This window comes from Megalopta genalis, chromosome 7 (genome assembly GCF_051020955.1).
Source record: "Megalopta genalis isolate 19385.01 chromosome 7, iyMegGena1_principal, whole genome shotgun sequence".
NCBI classification, from domain to species: Eukaryota; Metazoa; Arthropoda; class Insecta; order Hymenoptera; family Halictidae; genus Megalopta; species Megalopta genalis.
The window spans coordinates 19,204,854-19,226,570 of NC_135019.1; positions in this window are offsets into that span (position 1 = coordinate 19,204,854).

Below are 21,717 nucleotides of genomic sequence, written 5' to 3' on the forward strand. Positions count from 1 at the left end.
TTTAAAAATAGTACTAAAATGAATAGCTTATTATTAATTGCCAAAATATAAATGCCTTTAGAATCAGCGTTCATAGCTGCCATTACGAGTATTCCATAAGACTCAACGTTTTCATAAGCTTCCGAATATTAAAAGTCAATAAGTGAATTAAAACTGCGATTGCTGTGTTACTTCTATGTCATAAATAATCAATATTAAGCATATACAAAATTATGAGATTCATTGTTAGAAGATAACACACTATAGAACGTTAGATTTTATTACTTTCATAAAATACCGCAGTATTTCGGGCGTCCGCAGTAATACCCACGGTTATCCTAATTATATGCGCGAACGAACTTTTTAATTTTCGAAATCTCCGGAGAAACGTGCAAAGAAAGTATACGCTTTGCTCGGCATTGGTAGCGATCGTGCGGGCACGCGATTTACACGTAATAATAGTTTCGTAAGATGAAATCATTGGTCCCCGCGTACGTGGGTAGTCCTCGTCATTCCGTGGTGGGCATTCCGTATGAAATTTATTCGCCGAGAGATGATTTTTTCCGATGTTTCAAGGACCGAAAATACGCGGTTTAAGTAAGTGAGTAAGCGTGGTTGGAGAGCGGTGCTGCTGCTGGGGATGATTAGGGCGGGCGCCACGAAGTATGCACTTGCGTCGGCTGCATTCTCGAACGGCCACTGCGGGGCTATGAATTCCATCGGGACTTACGTTGGATGCAAATAGTATGTAAGAGTGCGGTGGGAGCACAGATATGGCCGAGCTAATGACCGAAACAGTATGAGGCCGCGGCCTCGAGTTTCCGAGACGCGAGAAAGGAGATCGAAAGTGAGGAGAGAAGAATGATTTCCGAGGGAGAACGGCCGCAGTCTGAACTCTAATGTCTGTCTGTGTACAGGCGATCGTACCGCGGAAGGAACTTTTACTTCTTGTAGGGAATTTGAAACTCAGTTTCGATGCTACTGACACCTTCGAGCTGAAATCGGAACGCTTTTCAATCGAGGTGAAAATCATGCAAGTTCGTCGAGATACGGTTCGTCAATTTAACCTTGACAATTTGGAAAGAAAAGATACGATTATTTGAGCCTTGCAGTTCGTCCCAAATTGTCCATTTCTGTGAACAATCTATGCGTCAATTAGGGAGAATTTACTGTATTCACTCACTGGTATCCTATTCTGAATGTATTCGTGCCCTGCACGAATTTTTGTTGAGATGGTATTGGTATACCGCGGATCTGTATGCACGTAAAATATGCAAGCAACATAAGAACAAGGATTGAACGAATTTAAAAGTGTCAGTGTATCACCATCGATTTTTTAAGATTCTTTAAGAAAGGAAGAAATATTCATTTGGTTACAATGCCTTGAAACTGCTACAGGCAACATATATTTTGCATAAACACTATTTGAACTGGCGTAAAGGATATTTAATAATTTTATTTATGATGAATCACCATAATTGGCATTACAGTGAATCGCGTGTAATTTTTCCATGGATGCAAAGTTTGGATGTTCACGTTTATCAACTGATATTCATTTACACGTCAAAAGCGAACGTTATACGTTACAGGACGTAATTGTTGTAAATTTATATTTGCACTAATATTTTTGTGGTACATTGAGATTACACGTATTTCGGGCAAATGCGGACCTTTTTTGCAACTGTATTTCCTTTTTTTCTGAATTTGTTCGCCGCAACTATCAATAACACAATTGACGAATAGACTGCGGATATTATGACAAAAATGAACAGAAGAAATATAAAACAGTTAAAATACATTAAAACTAAATTTAAGTAAAAATTACTAGAATATTGTTAAATTATTTTCATCCTAATAAACGTACTAAGAAAGCAAATCACTTTCAATTTCACTCCAGCACTGAATGCATTCTTTGCAACTGAGGAAGAATGGTTTTATTTTGCATAAAGATTCGCAATCTATCGATGAATGTTTGTATGAAATTGTCTCTCATTAGTCACTGTTTTTCGTTAATAACTCGTAAACAAAACCGCGATTGCATTTTTGCTAAGGAAAAAGTTATCTCAAGTATCATCCCTTTCCGGATGTTAACATAATTATGGGACACCCTGTATATTGACAAAGTCTAATTACATTTTTATTTCCCTTTCTGCAATAAATAATCTTATAGTTGACGAAGGAAAGTTTCCTTGAATTCTAATTTTTCTAGCATAACCTATGAAAACAAAAATTTCCATAAAAATCCGCTTTCCATAAAATTTCCATAAAAATTAGTTGGTTCTTTGTACTCCGTTCTCTAAAAGATCCCATTAGACTCGTTATGATGATTTCGGACAGAATTTAGTGAATACAAATGTGATCAACTGTGCAATGATTCATGAGATTTCTGATTAACTTAACTACGCTTTCTGTACAGTAATTTTCGCCTTTGTATTGCAAGGAGATCACAAATATGAAATTTCTTTAACTTCTTTCGAATACGTGGTTCATGTTGTAGCCTTGAACTATATGTTTAATCTTTAGATGGTCGGAAAGCCAATATATTGGCTCGAATTATGACAGCATGTTCGTGAGAGAAATAGCTTACATATAATAATTTTTATAATAAAATTGCTGACTTATATGAGAAAATTTGCCGGCCCTCTGCGGAAAATCCTTATTAGTATGCTTGAGATACATTTGCATGGGAACAGAAAATATAAACGCTTCCTCAGTAGCTATATTGTACAAATTATTAGCTGTAATTAGCAGCATCCTGGATCGAATACGTAATTACTATTTACATTATTACGTCTGATGGATCCATTTCTTGAAGGAATGTTATTACCTCGACGATCTTATTATTTGTAAGACTGCCCTTTAACGCTGCTTCAAGATGGTTCTTCTTATGAATCGTTGCCAGTTTGGCGCAATCAAGGGTAATGGGTTAAACGGGTATTACAGAACTGCGGACATGTATTGATCAGTTTTTTCAGCGAGTACGTGCATGCGTGCGGTAGTCATTTCTCAATTTGTTAATAATCGTCTGTCGTCTTCCTTTTAATTCGTTTAATCAACGTTGTTATTTGCGGCCGCTTTAGGCTACACGTGTACATTTTGGTACTAATTATTTATTATTAGTGGCTACTTGAAGCTACAGTTGCGTATATTGCAAATATAGGAAATTATGTTTACACGCTATTGCCACTTTACTACAAAGCTATTATCTTTTATCTATTTTTAGTTATTATCTATTTATTACAAAGTATTATCTTATAATTGTTTTCAATACATAGCGAAGAGCAATACTGAGTCAATATCTTTTAGAACGGTATAACTTTGTTAAAATTGGTCTGAGCAATTTGAATTTTTTCTTAGATGATAGGAGGACTAGTATATTAGACAATGACTAAAATACTTTTCTTTTTTATTTTACCATTATTCGGAATGACGCAAATGCAACGAAAATGTAAAAAATGCATTTTGTAGATCTCGATAACTTATACGCATACAATTATACACATCACAATTTTGTTGAAATATTTCAAGTTCAACAGAAATTTTCAAGGTTTAGGAATGCCCATACTAAATCTCTCCAAGTTTCCCTTATTCTGCAACATTCCAGCTTCAACGTTAAAAAGAACATCGCTTTATCTCATTTCTATCAAAAATTCTTTAATTTTCGTGCACCGCGAAGGATATTCGAGGTGATAAAAAACAATGGAAGACCAACTAAATATTAAGTTTTAAATACAAATATAAAAATGAACAGATATTTATTTCGCGCAAGGTTCCTAAATTTTTGCAATATTGATAAAAAAACCGTGTCAATAAAAATGATACTATTTAAATAATTACTGGTTTCACTAAATGCATCGTAACGAATCACCTACTAATAATAAAGAAACAGATATGTTCGCGTAAAACACGCTGTCATGTGATAAAAATTGAACGAAGCTGTCGATATTTCGGCCTACCGTAGCTGCGAGACGAGTCGAAGTCAGCTTTCAGAACTTGTGTAGCACGGCGACACTTTGTGCGCGGAGGTTAAGCAGAATTTCTAAACGGCGGCCTATGCGTCCCGGGCACAGAAACAATCCCGCCGGTTTTTACGGGCGCGCGGTCGCAAATGGCTCCGGGGCAAGAGAGTTAAATAGTATCACGGTAATTGTCACGGTGCCATTTGCGAGTGGCGCGCAAACGTTGAAGCCCAGACTGCGTGTAACCGGGATCGCGTGTCTCCGCGAGCGGTTCACTCGTATCCTCGGCATTATGTGCGTTGCCAGGCATTCCTGCCACCACGGCCATATACCCGAGTTCTTGCGGACTGCTTTGGCGCCCGACTAATTATCTCGAATGGAAGATAGTTTCGCCGCATTTCGCACCGGCTCGCCGCGCATTAATTTCCGTCCATGCTCGTTTATGCGGATCTCCGCCTTCTGCTTTCCTCGCGCAGTCACCAGCTGAATGCCCGGGCACCGAGACCGAGTCATCTTTCTGCTCGATTAACGTTAATACCCGAGATGCCTGCGATAACTATTGATAAGAAAGAATACGAGCAGGCTAGCCACCGAGGCCTTTCGTCCTCGGGCCGTGTAACTTCTGATTGCATTCCTGCAATCGCCGCAGCCCGGCCTGCGCCTACTCGCGATCGTTTCGTGGATCATCTTTTCGCACGACGCCGATTACCTTCCAGCCCCTTGAACCGCGGGCGAGAAAAGTGTTCGTTATGTACGGCACAGATATCGCATTCTTTCCCGCCCCCCCTTTCGTGTCCCTTCCATATTGCCGGACGTAATTGTTTTCGCTGTTTCGAGATCGAATTCTGCAATGTAATCGGATACCTAATTGCAGTTCTTTACGCGGAATCCAGGTTTTCTCCGTTAATTCAGAGGAATAATACCTGGACATTCGAATCGAAAATGCACAAATTTCGCACACCGAATTCATTCTTTTGCAGGTTGTTCAGAATTCTAAGGCAATAGGATTTATATGACTGGACGTGATTTCGTAGCTATTTTTTGAGCTCAAAAAATCCGGTAAGCTCGGTAAGACGATCATTTTCGCATTCGGCACCATAAACGGGAAGAAACTCCAAATCGGACCCTTGAACTTTCTCCTGGCCATCGTAAACCCCTTGGAACGTGAAGTACACATACGAACCCCAGGACAGACCAGCGGAATTGGCAGAAACTCGAGGCCCTGAACTTCCTATTTTTTAACAACCTAATGGGCGGTATTTGCAACAAAATCCGTATAGGCTGATGGGAGTTCCTATAGTGCTGAAAACACCAAGGGGTAGGGATTGCAAGTCGACGTGGAATATGAGCCACAAGAACTTCAATAGAAACAAAACAGAAGCAAAAGAAGCAGAATAGAAGCACAACAGAAACGAAGCTTGCACGCTTCGAGACGAATCTTCCTCGCAGACTCTTGCCGACCACTGTTGACGGCCATGTTTCAAGGCTCTTGCCGGCCACCGTTGACGGCCATCTATCACGGCTCTTGCCGGCCATCTTTCAGAGCTCTGCACGCCATCGTTGACGGCCATTTTCAATACACGAGCGTGTTTTTGAATCAGCGAAATAACGCCACGTTCGATACACAAGTCGTATCGCCTTTTCTTCAAATTAAATACATTCTTTCGCTGAGCATGCAGAGTTTACATTCAAAATTAATCCTTTCGTAGATCGTGTTCATCTTTTTGCGAATGAAACTCATTCTTCTGCAAATTAAACTCACTCGTTTGTATTTGTTTGTAATAAAATTCATATTGACGTATGAAAGGGATGATTTTATTTGCAGCAAGCTGAATACGATTTGCGAAATGATTAATATGATTTGCTAATCTGATTGGCAAAAGTATGAATGAAACCTGGAAAAGGGTGAATTTAATTTTGCGAATAGATAAATTTGGTTTACAAAAGGATCAATTTGATTCACAAAGGGGCAAATTTGATTTGCAATAAAGTGAATTTGATTTTGGAAAAGATGATTTTGATTTTAAGGAAAAAGTGAATTTGATTGAGAAAAAGTTGAATTTGATTTGCAAAATAGTAAATAGAATTTACAAAGGCGTATTTTAAAAATGCAAAACCTGTTTATTAACTCTCGTACCATAAATGCGTTCAATATTGTTACTACTTTTACATTTTATCATTGATTCTTATTCATTTGTAAAATTGTTATATCAATCCGCGGTAACGCGACCACGAGAATTACAAGAACGAAGACGACGCGAACTCAGTGGACGAGATTAATGCAATTCAATGAACATCACAGAGTGCGCCACAATTCGATTACGTTAGTCGCGGTCTCGAGAGTTAAACGGTGCGGATACGATTAGTCGCATAATTCATTTCGTCGAATCAATGTCAATCAGATTAAATGAGCATATGCTGTGCATGTGTAGCTTCTATTCTGAAATTGACTGCCACTGGTATATGTTTAAAAAAAAGTCGATGTAGAATTCACTGAACCCTTCGTCTATTAATCATGAAAATATAGAAAGTTCATTCAGCTTGAGTGCAGTTAAATGTAGATAGCAGCAAAGAATTTCATATAATTCAGTACATTCTGTGTATTCATTCATGAATTGTTCACTTAATGCTAGTAGTTAGTGAATCATAATATTGATTATGGAATATGTATAATAAGTGGACTGCGAATGTTTCTGCAATATAAAATCTTCCTGCAACAATTGCAGGAAGTAGAAACCTATAGAAAATTATTCCTTTCTATAATAATTTTAATTGATTGAAAAATGTAGGTTGACATTTTTAAAATTGATTTATTTCCATAACATTTTGGGATTGAAATCCTTTCAGTGCTGATTAAAGTGAAAAAATATAATGAAGAAAACATCTACGTTTTATATCGTATTTAAGATTTTATATCATATTCCTATATTATTAACACTCTTGCAAGTCTTGGTAAGACTTCAGTGCTGATTAAAGTGAAAAAATATAATGAAGAAAACATCTACGTTTTGTATCGCATTTAAGATTTTATATCATATTCCTATATTATTAACACTCTTGCAGGTCTTGGTAACTGTTTTACAAATGATATTCATTCTTTTGTAAATGAAATTCAGTTATTATTTCTAATAAAAGTCATAATAAATTAAGAAATTGAATAACATTTTATAAATAATTATTGAAGATTAATAAAGATTACCTATTTGTAACGAAATTTGTATTATTTCACAAATATAAGTAATTTATATTAAATTAAAAAACTGAAAAGATAACAAATTATAATCTGTGAACGGGGTGAACTTAATTTGAAAAATAATAAGTGAATCCTGCAAAAGAGTGATTTGCAAAAAGACGAGTAAGGACTGTAAAAGTGTCAATTTGATTTGTTAATAAGTGTGTATGATTTGACAAAAGAATAACCCTGTGCACTTGACGTTATTTTAACTCCAAAACTAAGACGATTCTTCTAATCTATAGTATTTCTACTTTTAATAATTGTTTTCACTTTGTGTATATAATATTGGGCCCATTATCAACATACAACATTTACATTGTGCTGAATAGAATTAATTAATACTTTAAAAAATTCATATCTTCTGATTGACTTAAGAGTTTACATTAAAATTTTCGATGAATTCAAAGGTAATTAATCGACTAGGTTTTCGAATTGTTTGCCTTCAGTTGCAACTATATATAAATTATTCAACGGATAATTCAATAATATAACGGAATTCAATAATATCTACAGCGCCATCTAACACAGGACAATGTTGTTTTTTGAACATTCTGAAAATTTATGGAACTTCGTCAAAATATTATCTGTGACGCAATAATTACATGTGCAAAATTCTGGCGCCACCTGGCAAATGTCCGGCGCACAATTCAAAATCAAAGGTGTCGGTTAATTAATAGCCACGATGAACAGTTTGAACAATTTATTAAATATATATATAAATTTAACACTATTTTACCGATATTTTGTGTTATATAATTTACCGAATTAATTTTGTGATGACTATAGCAACAATTGAGTAGTGATTAAAAGGTTTCCTTTAACCTCTTTGGTAAAAATAGTGTCAAATAGAAATTATTAAAAGATGTCTTAAAAATAATTTCAGGTGTTAATAGCGTCAATGATGTAAAAATTATTTTGAAAAATGATATAGCAATTTTTGGTGTCACCTCAGAGCCGTGATACGAGCGTAAAGGATTAATTTTGAATGCGAAACCTGCACCTTCAACGAATGGAATGCTTCGACAGCAAGACGAATTTTCTTCTTATCTCAGGAGGAAGTGTTTCTAGCGGAGAACGTACGCGGTGACAGATGCAACTAAACGTATAAGAGTCTCCTTGTCCTCTATCCGAAAAGGAAGTCTTTCTCTTGCCCAGAAAATCTATGAGGACAGATGCAAGTAAATACAAGAGTTTTCTTTAACTCCGTGAACAATGGGGATACGCTTTCTCTTGTTCCTATCAGTCTGTCAGGAGAATTAAACGTGATTAACGCGCTAGCGGGGCACACCGTGCGCATTGCACAAAGCGGTAGTTTCTTCGAGGAGCGGAGGAAACGCTTTTAAGTATGCGTCTAGACGAATGGAATTCTATTGGATCATTCACGCGTCGTCAGAAACTGCGGTCAGCAGAACTGAACCGCAACCTCTGCGGATCCCGCTTCCGGCCTTCGCAATTGGTGCTTGCATCCACGTCCATGCTTTTGCTACAGAAAACTGTACATTGTTTCGCTTGAGTTTTTGATAACTGTACCATGAATCTACATCTGTAACGAAAATCGCGACATGTCGCGATTTCAAACAATTTAAATTTATGCATTAATACAGCTGTGAAATATAAGATTTAAATAATTATCAGATACACAATTGTGAGAAGAAATTCGATTGGTCCTAAAAGCTAATGCAATTTAACTAATATCTTGAAAATGAAACCATGTGACATGTGGCGTTCCTCCTTGCGACCACAGATTAAATAAATCCATTTATTTCGTCGATCGACACGTTCATTCCACTAATTGTCCTAACAGATTAACATTACATGTTTAATAGGCAACCACGATTGATATTTCACTAATCAAACTACAATTTTATAGTGTATTTAATTGATCCCCTCAGGATTACAATCCCTTCCACGATAGTCTCTTAATCTATCTTATTCTATACGTCTACTCTACCCTGAAACTACCCCAATTTGAGCACTTTAACCTCTTAGGCACGACGCGCCACTATAGTGGCTTTCGCAGATAACATCTTTCAGAACGACACGCCACTATAGTGGCTTTTGCGGATGTCATCTCTCTGAACGACGCGCCACTATACAGGGTCTCCCAAAAATGTCTCGCAATCCGAAAGTGGCGGGTTCCTCGGGTCATTTGAAGCAACTTTTTTCTTTACAAAAATGTTCTCCGAGGCACTGTTAACGAGTTATTAACGAAAAACAGTGACCAATGAGAGGCGAGCTCGGCTGACGCGAGGCGACCGAGCCAATGAGCGGATCTGGGCTTCGTGCGCTGGTTGACTGGGCCGCCTCGCGTCAGCCGTACTCGATTTCTTATTGGTCACTGTTTTTCGTTAATAACTCGTTAACGGTGTCTCGAAGAAAATTTTTGTAAAGGAAGAAGTTGCTTCAAATGATCTAAGGAACCAACCACTTTCGGATTGCGAGACATTTTTGGGACACCCTGTAATGGCTCACTCTAGTAGCTCACTCGCTCTCCATTTGAATTAAATAATCATCTTCCTATGCATTGTTTCACATTTCTTTTGTCTTCATTTCGATTTACAACAATATCAACAATATACAGACGGAATATACAGCATCAGACTCTGTACAGTACATATCAGAATCTGCCGTCCAGGGAAATAGCCTCGCGCAGAATTCAGCCGTACCTAAAAGGTTAAACCTCCGAATGCTGGCTAAAATTAAAAAGTATAATTAACTACTTTTTATATTATTTTTATGACTTTATATTATATTCGTACTATATAAAATGCCATTCAGATCGTGTTACTTGCATTTACATTATACATATACATATATATGATACATTATAAATCATAAAGATCAAGAAAGAAAGTACGTTAATGGCGGTGAAACATTACGCAGTACAGTAAATTCTGTCTAATTGACTCTCATCTTGTACACAAAAATGGACAATTTGGGAAAAAGAGATGCGATAATTCGAGCCTTCTCTTCCCGAATTGTCCATTTTTGTTTCCAAGCTGAGAATCAATCAGGGAGAATTTACTATATATTCCTTCCGGTGGAAATATTTATTTATAAACTGATTCACTAGTTCCAGAAATGCGTTACACGATACAAAGACTAGTAAGAAAAGTATTTGAAGAGAAAACGTCACCCTAGACTACGCTATAAAAAATACAGTAATTTTGACAAATTCACACCAAAATACCCCCGTGAAGAATACTGCCTCATACGCTTGTCATCGTGTGAGACTGATTTTCATTCTCGTCTTCGAATCTGAGAAATGCGAATTCGACAAATTCCGTCGCAGTGAGATCGTCATTGAATCGACTAGAGAAGTATCACGATGGGGTTTCCACGTTGAAGAGTAAAGTGGGGAAGGAAGGTGAGCGAGTCGCAAAGTCCGCGGCTCGGCTTTTCTCTCATCGGCGAAACGAAGGCCGTCAAATATAAAGTTTCATGCGGAACGCAGTCTGTGGGCTGCATGCCGTGACGAGATACAAAGTGATACTCGTCTTCGGGGTAGACGCGCTGCGTCCGAGGAGGTTGAAGGGCATTTGTGTGGGTGAACCTTGGGGTATAAGGGACTGCGAGAACCGAACGCGAAGAGGAGGGATGCGACAGAGTGCAGTGTACTGAGATGCATCGCGGTATCGTGTTGCCATACCTGCCAATTACGAAGCCGCTCTTGCGGTAGGTTCTTCGCCGATGAGCGGAACGGACACTTTGGACATGCCGTGACACGGTCATCGACTGCGTGGACTTCATAGCCAATGTGTGCTTGCAGGAAAGCATTTATTTGTGGATCGCACGACACGAGCACGCCTCTCTCCCTCTCGCGTTATGTTTCACTCTTACGGCTACTCTGAATTGTCGATAGGTGAAACTGGGTACCACTTTCGTGGCCGTGAATCCGTAGGCCTTCACATCGTATGCGTCCTTTCGAAGGTCGTATTTACCTCATTTCCTTTACCTTTTTCGAATTTAATTCACTTATTTGTAATTATTTGTAATAACTAGGCTGCGGATCTATAAAAAAAAATATATAAATTGTCTACCTAAATTGCAAGACGTAGAAGTCAAACACAAGTTTTCTTCTGTCTTTAATCGTTTTAGTAAGTTCAAACTGATATATCAACATTCTTAGCTTCTTTTAATATTTTCACTGTTTTCAATTACGCCCACTCATTTTTGCTGTAAATGCATAAAATCCGCAGTCTAGTAATAATATTTGTACTGAATTTAAAAATTGAATAAGTGATGAGCAATTCGAAACACAATCTACGAAAGGATTAATTTAGAGTTAGTTAATGCGATTCGCATTCATTTTCATAACTTCAAATGATTTTTGCAAATTGCTTCACTCCAGCGAACACTTAAGATTTTTTCTAAAGGAATGAGAAAAGATGTTTTACTGCTTTTATTTTGTATAAATTTCGAGTTTACACGACTAAAATTTAAAATGGAAAGAATAAAGTAAGGGACGTTATCGTAATACTAATTTAAATTAATTTGTAACTCTGGTTTAAAAATAAAAAAAAGTCATTAAGTAATCACTATTACTGGATATAGGAAAGATACGTGATATAGTTTTTGAGAAGTTCAAAATAAATTGACAATATTTAATATACGATTCTCTGAAGAGTCCGGCACATAGACGCACGCTTCGTGAGCCCATTCTTTACAAATCGAACGCTGTATCCAGTTTTCATCAAAAGACTCCAAACAAATTACACAGACCATTCGTTTATACGAACGTTTTTTGTGTTTCTGGAATTCAATATTCCACTTTTCTTCATCTTTTCTACTTAACTTGACGTCTCAATCTTTTTTCTCAAGTTTTTCTTGCACTCTTTAGTATTTTTTAATTTTCTTCGATCCCTTTCTTATAAGGAGATAGCAAATGTCCGGTAATAGGGGGAGACGAAACCTTAAACGTGATTAAAAAGGTAATTACTAAAATATACAGTGACACTTCTTATATATTTTTAATAACAATACTTCAGCAGATACAGTTACGCGATGCACTCACTTCCAGTCAAACGCAACAATAAATTCACTTCTTTCGCTATGTAATACGTGACCGGCACGCGCCAGTTTCCGCATGTCGTTTGTTTTATCTCCGCTCAAGTTCTCGCGGTGTTGTTTTTCAATTTCGTGAACAGGATTAGTGTGGGTATTACTGTGGATGTCCCAAATACTGCGGTATTTTATAATAGTAATAAATTCTAACATTTTATAGTGTGCAATTTTCTAAAAATGAATCTCATAATTTTTTATATGTTTAATATTGATAATTTATGACATACAAGTAATAGCAATTGCAGTTTGAATTAATTTATTGACTTTTAATATTCGGAAGCTCATAAAAAAGTTGGTAATTAATAATAAATTATTCATTTTAGCATTATGTTTTACACTATCAAATTTATGTCAAGATTATCCAAATAAATTTATTTAAATATTATATACTAATACAGTATTTGGCGCATAGTTTTTTGCTATGTGTATACATTATTGCTTTACTGAACTGCGTACCTTAACCTATACCTATAACCTAAATAACCTACACGGTACAGTTCTTGATAGAATCGATACAAACACACTTGATCGTAGAGTACCTATACCTAATTTATAAAGTGCTACAGTTAGAATATCTTGATTCTAGGAATTGTAGCTATGTGTGTACATTTAAAAGAATATGGGTTATGTCAACCTCAACACGCAGTACAGTAATGTCTCCCTAATTGACGCTCAGATTGTGCAGAAAAATGGACAATTTGGGAAGAGGAGATACGATTATTCGAGCCTTGCAGCTCGTTTTTATAGTTGTTGTCAATCGATAACCATAAAAAACGAGCCGCAAGGCTCGAACAATCGTATCTCCTCTTCCAAAATTGTCCATTTTTGTGGATAATCTGAGCGTCAATTAGAGAGACATTACTGTAATCGGAACGTGTGCAGTATTTGGCTCGCAGTAGTAGATACATAATCGCAGTAATATATGCACACGTATGGTTTCTTTACATTACGCTTTTTCATTAAATTTGTACTTTTAGAAATCCAGTATTTTGAGAAAAGTAAATATTCAAGTTAAAGAATAATGGGTATAGCTCAAGCTGTCAATTTATTGGCCTAAAAGATCTTATTTTCTCTGTCAAAGTTCGCTATCATTGAAAAACCGCAGTAATATCTACACTTACCCTATACCTACTGTCCATAAGTAGGACGTAAATAATCAATAAATACAAAAAAATTAGTGGATGATTTAAGTTACAATAAGAATTTTGTATGTTTTTTGTTTTGAAATCTTAACTTTCTTCGTTTTTTTTTTGCTGTTTTATGTATTGTGTTATATTCGACCTATGAACCAATGCAGTCTAAGGTTTCTGTAATATTTATCTAAATAAGAATTCTTTATAAAAAAGATACCTCTTTCAAAAAATACCTCATAATGATAGAAGTACATTGAAGTATCTGTTAGAGGATTGTAACGGTCCAAAAAAGGGGGAACTGTGCTTTAGAGTTGGTACTATGCTGATGAAAACGCAAGAAGATAGTGGACCGGTTAGAGAAAATAATATAAATTAAAGAAAGTAGTAGGGCACATAAAAGAAGAAGGGTAGAATAATTAAATGAGTTATATTTGTAAATGTAAACCAAGTCCATTCCTCGGCCTCGAGACTGTAATTGACACGAAATAACAATAAATGCCAATACACCAATCGGTAAACCTTGAACCGAGAAAATCATCATAACCTCGTCCAGCCTCAAAAGCTCGCCCAGCCGTTCCAACGAAACCTCCAAATACCTAGCAAATGGAACGACCGATGAACACGCGGGATCAAGGCGAGCCACAGGATCCCCGTGATCTCAGCAATGAAATCGCGCTTAACGAACGAGCCGGGTCGCAGAAAGAGTTCCCGTAAATCAAACTTAACTGGATCGTTACGCTACCAGAGATCGAGAGAGAAGGAGAGCAGCACAGCTCGTTGTCCCTCGCGTTAATTAAGATCCGATCTCTTTTTCGTGCGGGGGTTAGGGATTTTTCGAGGACGAGGATCGTGGCGCACAAATGCGTATACATGTACCAATCGAGCGCGGCGCTCGGTCGCGCGGTAGCAGCCGAAGAGATATGCGCGAGGAGGCGAAGGAGGAGGCTGGTAACGGCAAAGACCGTGATTTATATTTGCTAATAAGTCTGTCAAAGAGGTACCCGACCGCTATTACCAGCTTCTTGGTACGAACTCTGTTGCTCCAGATATAGAGGCGCAAGATCGCGCGCCGAGCGAGCGAGCGAGCAAGGGTCCGCCCGCTCGAGGACGAAAGACGTGCACTTAGGGGGGACGTGTACCGGCAGCCATATACAGATGTTTTACTGATATCATATTTGCTCCTTATACAGTAGCGTGCACCCGGGCTGACCGGCTCGCGTCACCATCCGAGAAAGTAGCGGTCGCCAGCTGCACACGCTGGTCATTTGGCATTTTTCAAACGACTTCCATATGGCAACCCGGTGCTTTCCTGTTCGCCTCCTTCGTCCTCGATGCGTACCACCACGCCCGCGTGCCTTTGATTGAACGCTTTGTCTCGCGACGAGACGGGAAGCAACGCGACGCGACGCGACGAGAAGCGACACGACGCCGCGGGAGGATATTTCTGATTTATCGCGAACACCGCGGCCGCGACGAAACGTGACAATGCTGAACATCGTCGTGCTTAGCCGTACGGATACGTAGCAAGCTGATTTGCGAGTTCGAATGTCGCGGCGCAGCGCCGCATCGGTGCCTCTGTTTGCGCAAACAATACGCAATCAACGGTGTACCGAAGCTATTTTGTAACTGTTCCGCGGCGTTCTGCTCGGCCGTGTGTGTTTTGATAGTACAATGGGCTACCTTGCTGTCGTGGACTACATGCTTTTGTAAATTTCGAATGGAACGGAAATGTCTCGGATCGTGGAATTGCGATTCCTTCTGTACTTGTTCGTTCGAGGACGTTCCGTGCTAATTTAGTGCCGGCGGTTACTCGGTGGTACTAATGAGTGAGTACGTTAACACTAAACGTACCGAGCAGCAATAGTGACCGACTTGCGGTGCTTTCAGAGATTAACAAGTAGTACTCTTGCGTCAAGATATGGATTCGATCGTGTCCTAAACATAAGAAGATACAGTAAATTCTTCCTAATTGACTCAGACTGCGCACAAAAATGGGCAATTTGGGAAGAGGAGATACGATTATTCGAGGCTTGCGGCTCGTTTTTATAGGTATCGATTGTCAACAACCATAAAAACGAGACGCTTGAATAATCGTATCTCCTCTTCCCAAATTGTCCATTTTCGTGCGCAATCTGAGCGCGAATTAGGGAGAAATCACTGTACTTGGCAACTCACCATTTTTATCGCAATGTATTCTTGCGTCAAGATATGGATTCAATCATGTCCTAAACCTGACGCCACATATGAAGGTACCTGATAAATGACGAATGGACTTCATCTGCGCACGTGAAGGCAACAAAACGCGTTCATTGGTCCACTGAGGGATGGTATGAGGAAGCAAAGACTGTAAAACAGTGCACTAACGGAATGAAATGCGCGAAACAGGTTCCTTCTTATTCAGTGTCAATTATAGAAGAGTATTTATAATTTCGAGAACATATGGAACCCTGTTCCTCCGAATGGAAAGGGTTGAGATATTCGAAATGATATTCGCGCAGTAACCTCATACGGCTCTATTGGAAAAACAATTCTTCGTTTTAGCTGTAATTGTGCGAATAACATAAATCAGTTTCTTGAAAACTGTCCTATGTTTGTTCCTTTAACAATTGCTTGAACGAATGTGTTGCATAGCGATTTATGTATTTGCTGCACAGTAGGTGTCGGCTGTAGTTTGAGAAAAGAAATTAGTTCATGACTGGACCGCGGACCTATATGAAAATATTAAATATGAAAATAAATATGAAATATATATTGATATATTGAATATATGGAAATATATATTGATATATTGAATATATGAAAATATATATGTAATATATATTGATATATTGAATATATGAAAATATATATGTAATATATATTGATATATTGAATATATGAAAATATATATTGATATATTGAATATATGAAAATATATATGAGATATATATTGATATATTGAATATATGAAAATATATATAAAATATATATTGATATATTGAATATATGAAAATATATATGAAAATATCATTTTAGAGAAATTGGAATTAAAATATTAGTATCCTTTGTCAACTCAAATATTACTCATTGTAAAAGAAAAAGAAAAATTCTATTAGTTCTTGCTAATGTATACAGGGTGAGTCACAAATTAGTCCCTGCGATTTATCAGCCCAATTTGATAGCTTGACAAAAAAATGTTTTCTATCAAAGTTAATTAGTAAATTTCAAAATAAATTGATTTTCGATAAAAACAACAGGGTCATCATTACACTTTTAAATGAAACTAGATCATTTTAACTTCACAGTATTATGTCGAGTCGAATTCAACGGCCTTGATGACCTTCGGACGACATCGTCTTCGAAAAAAGAAACAAGCAGCTACGAAGTAATATGATAGGAATAGTAGATAGGAACTAATATAAAACCAGTAGAGAGAGAGAATTCGTGAATTAGCTGTTTGTGCAAAACAACTACTAGATTGTTTTATCGATAGGCCTAACGAAGAAGATGAAATTGCAACAGTATACGATACCGTCGCGTCGTAGCACGTAATAAATTCTCTCTTTCTCTGGGTAGCTGCCTCGAAGAGTGGTCCAGGATGCAAGCCACGCAGAGAGGAAACCCCGAATTCGAGCCGGGCCGTTATTTCATATGCAGCACAGTTCAGCGTGTACAAAGGCCATGACGTAAGTGGGTGTTCGTGGAAAAAAAGAGCCACGTGGGCGATTAAAAAGAGTCGAATCACCGAACGAGCTCCATGGGCTCCATGGGTTCCATTGGCGAGATCCAACTGTGATCGTCCACGATCCATCGTCGGCGCGCACAAGAAGTTTAGCTTGCTAACCAACCCTTCCCTGGTTCAATGAAACAATAAAGTCAAAATGTAGACAATTTTAATAGCAAGCAGACGATTTGTACGCTCGACAAAAAAATATCTGAAAAAAATTGAAACATTTACGACGTCTTACTCTCTGTAAACATTATTTAAACATGTTTAAACATATTTAAATGTTTAAAATGTTTTTAAAAAGTGCCTTGTTATGTAATAAAAGTCCCCTTAAGGATCTTTCGTGTTACTTTAATAGACAATGTAGGAAAAATTCTTGAAGTCGAAAAGGCTTTCTTTGCAAAAATAACCTGAACGTGATGGAAGATAAATCTGTAAAAATTATTTACCGACTGTCGAGGCACGGAATCAGTATCGCACAGTGTTGTAAGACTTTTTGAGACTATTTACATACGTGGGACAGGCGTCGGCAACCTGTGATCCGCGGGTCACCAGGTTATTTAATTTTTGTGTTTAAAGTTTGAAAGCATATTGTAATTGACATGAAAATACCACTGACACAGCACGTTTTTTTAATAAAAGATTTTGATCCGTAGGCAAAAAAGGGGTTGCCGACACCTGTAATAGAACCTCGATTATCCGGGCTAAGCAGAGTGACATGAACGTCCGGATAATAGAACTAATAGCTACGTTGAATTAATACTTGTTCGTCACTAATAAATTCTTATGTGAAACAGATCATTTATATTTAATGCCTCTCAATTTTTACTTTAACGTTTAAATATTGATAATGCAGCAGTCGAATTTTATTTCGATTTAAAAGTCGCGCATAAGATCCACATTTGCTTAGATCATGTTCCAAATCTTCGTAATATATCTCACACGATATTATAGGGCAAGGGACAGCTTTTTCACTACAAGGTCTAGTTTACTGGACAAGGTGTAATAGAAAATTTTTAGAAAAGTCATAATAGCTTGGAATGCCAAAACAAGATAACAAGGAGACGTTTTACAACTTTTTTAACAGTGCCTATAACGAAAATTGAAACAATGCATTTTAGAAAATTTCATCGAAATCGGTTAAAAATTTTTTGGTCGAAAATTGTTAAATATGTTTATACCTCGTAACTATAATACTGCGAATTCAGTGCATTTAGAACAGAAATGAATAAGCGAAACATGTAACACAAGAAACATTAAAAGCATTTAGCATTCTAACAACTTTCTAACTTTTCCAACCAATTACGATTTTTAAACAATTTTGTTTAAACATTGTATAGTAAACTAGGCCTTCTAATGTCCGGAGAAGGTTGAAGTCGTTTGGTCCAATTTGATAAGGATTATTGTATATTTACGGATTCATACAGTAAATCGTCTTGTACATACACTTACTGACAAAAGTCAAGAAATTTTAAATACCGTTAACATTTGAGTCAAATTTGATACATCAATAAATATACGTCTTATTAAATTAAGAGTACATATTATATTGAAGCATATAACACATTGTTTAGGTTGCAATATGGTTTTATTTAGTGCACGCGACAAATAAGAAAGAATTATAAAAATCAAACTAAACACCAAAAAATACAAAAAAGAAATTAAAAACCAAGTTAGAAATAACAAACTTACTAAACTATCAAAAAATAAAATTAATATTTTCGTTGACACAGTACAAAGGTTTATGCTATGTTAAGAAACATTCTGGTTTATTACACCCAGGAATATGCACCTGTGTTACACGTTTCATATATACGCTGTTAAAATTACGTATAGAACGTATTCGGATGACAGGTAATTTTGATACCCGAGGTTTTGCAGCATTTCGAAACCACAGATTCCGCATTCGGACGATTCGCGTTGCGTTCCGATCGAAGTTGCGCGAGTCTCGTGAATCGCAAAAGGGTCCGAAGAGACTCTCCGCGAAGCACTCCGGGGCCATTGTTCCCGGCAATTGCCGATTAAGCAATTACGAGGGCAGAGCGTCCGGCAAGTCGATCGGAAAGCGAGCGAGACGACGGTTCGTACCTAATCAGATGACTTAATGGCGGCAGAAATCGAGACTCGCGGTGGAGACGAGCGTCGACCGTGCTCGGGTAGATCCGAGAATTTATTAGCATATAATCTCCTTTAATCGAGGCACCGGCCGTCCGATGATCTCGGAGAGGCCACGATCGTCGCGGCGATCATTATGCTAAATAGTCTGAATCCTAAATCACCGAAGAACCGTGCACCGGGCCCTCCTTCGCTGACGAACCTCCCCGCTTCCACCACCGGCGGAAAGATCGTGGGTGGATGGAATGTCGATAGGCATCTGGGTACACTGGTTGGCTCAGCTGTTGTACAGGATTACGCGAGTACGTGGCCACGTACTCGCGCCAAGACCTTCCACGATATGTCCTCCTTCCTCGAAGGTCTGCGGTTTTATCTTGTCGCGCCGCTTGACCTAGCCGGATCCTAAATTGGAATCTGATCGGCTGCAATTAATGTGTGCGCGCGCGTGATCGCTCATAACGGTTCGTTTGCCCGATTCTTTTATTATTTCGGTGGGCGGAGGCTTGGTGGCTCGCGAGCAGACTCGGATAAAAATATTTGAGAAAGTATTGGAAATAGCGGATGAAATACTTTCGTTCGTATAAAATAATATTTCAAATAAAAAACAATTATTTATGTCGTGGTAAAGAAAATTATTAAATGAGGTAGTAGCTTCTTAAGATGTATCGGAAATTATTATTTCAAGTAATATTTCATATGGCTTTTCTGTTAATTATTTGAAATGTTATTTCTTACAATTAACCCTTTGCACTCGAGTGGCGATTCTAAAATGCCATTGAAAATTGTTGCAGCTGGTCTTAAACTCATTTTAACATTGTCAAACTTGCTTGTACTTAGAAAAAAAAGGAACTGTTTTCAGTGTAACTGTTGCATGAGTCACAAAATTAAAGGGCCTAGCCGATTAAGATGGTCAAAATTGCTCTTAGAGGTTTTTTTTTAATGAACATTACACAGTTAGATAGCTGACCAAAAAAACCCAACCCTGAAATTTCAACCCTGCCCGTGAGTGCAATTTTGAAAAAAATGTGGCTTATTTCGGACATCAAGCCGTATATTATAGAATTTTTTCAGATTTTTCCGTTGCAATCTGCGGTTATCAAAAATGGAAAACCAAAAAAAAAATCGGAAAATTGAAGACATCTCGAAAACAAAAATATTGGCTATCCTGAAATTAATTTCCCTGGTAAGGTACTATCACAAGCAGTGCGCTTAATTTTTCTCAGATTTTTCGTGCAGCTGCGACATCATAAAAAAAAATGAAAACCGAATTTGTCGACGTTTTTCCTGTGAGGAAAAAGATACTACTTATTTACCGCAAGCATAAATTAAGTAATTTTAAAAGTTATTATATTAAAACAAGCAATTTGTTAACCTAGAAAATGCGATTTAAGAGAAAAAAGAAATTGTGATGTGTACATTATTGCGATATATATATATACCAATAAATGTTTAATGAAAACCTATAGAAAAATCGGAAATTTCGAAAAGTGGTCAAAAATAGCCAAAAATGGCTCAAAAATTACCAAAAATGGTCATTATTTTATAATCATTAGGTTAATAGGTTAATTGGTCATTAAATCATAAGGTTATTAGGTCACTGGGTCACTGGGTCACTAGGTCACTGGGCCAGTAGGTCAGTAGGTCATTTGGTCACTATTTCACTGATCACTAGGTCGCTAGATCAGTAGGTCAGTAGAACACTAGGTCAATAGGTCAGTAGGACACTAGATCAGTAGGTCAGTATGTTACTAGGGCACCACGTCAGTAGGTCAGCAGATCACTAGGTCAGTGTATCAGTAGGTCGATAGGTCAGTAGGTCAGTAGGTCGATAGGTCAGTAGGTCAGTAGGTCAGTAGGTCAGTAGGTCAGTAGGTCAGTAGGTCAGTAGGTCAGTAGGTCAGTAGGTCAGTAGGTCAGTAGGTCAACTGTGTATGTTCATCATTACGGTCTTGTTTAACATTCTTCACATTACAGTTCCTTAATTTAGCTTCTAAGCCTACCGACCTCTGCAAATACGCGTAGAAATAGAAAAGGAATTAAGAAAGAATTTTAGTTTTTAAGGTCAGAAATCGGCTTTTTACTGGTACTATTCTTCTAATAAGTCCGTAAGTAATTAGTCTAATAAGTCTAAAGTTACTTAGAATGACCTCAGCTACGCCACATTTCCGTATTGCGAGACATTTTTGGGACACCCTGTATATTAAACGGCATGTAATAAGCGGCAAGGAAAACGGCCACGAAAGACGAGTTTGTTAGCGACAGCTTATTTTTGAAATAAGCCGAAGGTAGATAGTTTGACGCTATTCTACTTTTTAGTCAATTTATGGTAGGGTCGTGAGTTTGCGAGCCTCTTAAAGCTGTAGTTCCTGTCGAAAGAGTTAGAGAATCGATAAAATAAGAGATAGTCCAAAACTATTTTTGTGTGTATTTTGACTTAATATTTTTCAAATATTAAAAAAAATATTTTTAAAACGTTACAGAAATATTTCTAAAGTCATGCCACTAAACCATGTGATATGAAATTGG